Source organism: Mustela putorius, unplaced genomic scaffold (genome assembly GCF_011764305.1).
Source record: "Mustela putorius furo isolate JIRA1106 unplaced genomic scaffold, ASM1176430v1.1 tig00003906_pilon_pilon_pilon, whole genome shotgun sequence".
In the NCBI taxonomy this organism is placed as follows: domain Eukaryota; kingdom Metazoa; phylum Chordata; class Mammalia; order Carnivora; family Mustelidae; genus Mustela; species Mustela putorius.
The window spans coordinates 15,001-17,500 of NW_025422054.1; the positions used below are offsets into that span (position 1 = coordinate 15,001).

Here is a 2,500-nt window from a genome sequence, read left to right on the forward strand (position 1 = left end):
CGGGCTCCTTCTCCTCCCCTCCTTCACCGAAGCCCCCCCGCGAGCAACCGCCGCACGGCCGCGGGGCCGGGCGACGGACGGCGCGGCGCGCCCGTCCTCCCTGGGCGACAAACACCCCGTCGACCCCCGACCCACCGCGGGCTCGGGGCACGCAGCGCGGCGTGGCCGCAACCCGGGGGAAAGCGCGCAGCGGCGGGCGGCGCCGCGGCGTCCCGCGGGCCGCCGCCGGGGCACGCGTCCCCGGGGGCGCGCCCCCCCGCGCGCGACTCGGCCTCGGCGCGAGCCGCCCCCGACAGGGCGAAGGCCGGGATCGCCGGCGGGGAAGGGAGGGAGGGGGGCGGGCGCGGATCCCGGACGCGAGGCGGTCCACCACAACGGGTCAACACCGGCGAGCGGCACGGGACCGCGACCCTCCCCCAACACACAACCCCGGGCGACCCCAAGACCGCGTGCGGCGCGAGGGATCTCCCCCCAGAGGAGCCGCGGCGGCCACGGCCCTCAGCGCGAGCTCTCCTCTCTCCCTTTCTCGCGGGCGGGGCCGCCCCCCCCCCCCCCCGGCACCGCCCCCCCCCCACACACACGCCCCCCCACGTCCCACAGCCGCCACCGCCGGGCGGACCCGGCGGGGCGAGGCGGGGGCGGGGGTCGCGGGCAGCGGGGACCAGGGGCACGGGGCGCGGGGCGCGGGGGAGGCCACCGTGTCTGCACTTAGGGGGACGGAGGGCACCGGCGGACCCCCGGGCCCTGCGAGGACAAACCCCCAGCCGCGCCACCCCCCCGGGGGGCGACAGACCCCTGGGGGGAGCGATTGATCGTTAAGCGACGCTCAGACAGGCGTAGCCCCGGGAGGAACCCGGGGCCGCAAGTGCGTTCGAAGTGTCGATGATCAATGTGTCCTGCAATTCACATTAATTCTCGCAGCTAGCTGCGTTCTTCATCGACGCACGAGCCGAGTGATCCACCGCTAAGAGTCGTACGAGTTTTGATCGTTCAGGGGGCCAACCCCCGGAGGGGCGCCCCCACCTGGCACAGCACACTCCCCCAGAGGGGTGCCTCCGGCCGGCCAGTCAGAGACAAGCGAGACCAGACTCCGAGAAGGTCGGAAAGGTTGGACAACGGGGCATCCGGCCACCGCGCCCCCCCACGCGAGGGGCGAAGCTCGGACAACCCCACAGGCGCCCAGGGGGTTCCCACCTACCCCCCCACACCCACCGAGGCACGCGGGGCACACGCACACGCACGGCCCGACGGGGCCGCCGGGCAGCCCCCTCCCGACGGCCGCGCAAAGACCGTGGCGTGGCGCAGCAACCCCAGCCCCGGGGGTGCGGTGGGCGGCGGAGTCTGGGGGAGAAGGGAACCCTCCTCCCCACGGCCCCCGACCGCCCCGACCCGAGGCGGACGGGCGACCCCCAAAGGGTCTTTAAACCTCCGCGCCGGGACGCGCTAGGTACCTGGACAGGGGGTGGGGGAACAGGCGAGGCAGGAGGGGGGGGGGACACGAGGCCACAGGCCACCCCGCCTCGACGCCGATCCCATCCGCGGCCAACCCCGCGGGGCGCGGAATCCCCGACGCTGCCGGCCCGTGACGGAGGGCCCCCCCACGCCCCCGCCGGGCGCCGCCGCCACCGGCCCCGGACGCCGACACCCGACACCGCCCTCTCCCCATCCCTTCCCTTCCCCCCCCAACGCCAGAGCCGCCGGGGGGGGGCCGGACCCCTCTCCCTTCCCAAGCAACCCCCAGAGCTCGCGTTTACCCACAACCGCGTCCCTCCCCGCACCCGCGAACCCAGGCCCCCTCTCGCCACAGAGGGCGAGGGGGCTGCAGCGGGAAGCGGGGCACGGGCAGGCAGGGCGCGCGAAGCGGGGGGCGAGAGCAGGGGCGGGGAAGGCGAGGAGCCGAACCCGGGCCCGAGGCCTGGGGGGGGGGGGGCGGGGCCCGGAGGGGAGAGACACGGAGCGGGGAACGGCAGGGTCAGAGCAGACTCCCGACGGGAACCGAGAGAGAACCGTCCAGGGCGGGCGGCGGCGGGAGGCGGCGGCCGGCGGGCGTCCCGCGTGAGCCGAGGGCTCGGAGCCCCCCCCGGGGGTGGGGGGGCGGGCCCGAACCACCCCCCGGAAGGCGCCACGGGGGCCCGCCGCCGCGCCGCGCGTCCCGAGACGCGCCGAGGGCACCGTGCGGGCGCGGCGACCGGGAAGGACCGGCGCCGAGGACGAAGGCGGCGGCGGCGGCGGCGCGCGCGCGCGCGCGCCCCTCCGCAAGCCCTCGACCCGCCGTCCGCGGGGAAGGCGGGACTCGGGAGGGCTGAGACCAGGGGACAAAGGCAGGCGCGCCAAAGGGGCGCGGCGGGGAGATGGCCGCGGCGCCAAGCCCCCGGCGGGGAAGACGGGCCGGGGAGCCCGGAGGGGACACCGGGGGGGGGGCGGGAAAGGCGCTGCGCCATCCCCCCCCCCTTCCTCCGGGCGACCCGGCACCATCCTGCCGCCGAGGCCGCACCGCGGG

At 77.8% G+C, this 2,500-nt stretch overlaps 1 non-coding gene across 1 annotated transcript; it reads right to left on the reverse strand.

Moving 5' to 3' along the window:
- Positions 1-820: 820 nt before the first annotated feature.
- LOC123388630 lies at positions 821-973 on the reverse strand. Its single transcript, XR_006603087.1, has one exon. It is a non-coding gene; the product is annotated as a 5.8S ribosomal RNA (ribosomal RNA).
- Positions 974-2,500: the final 1,527 nt, after the last annotated feature.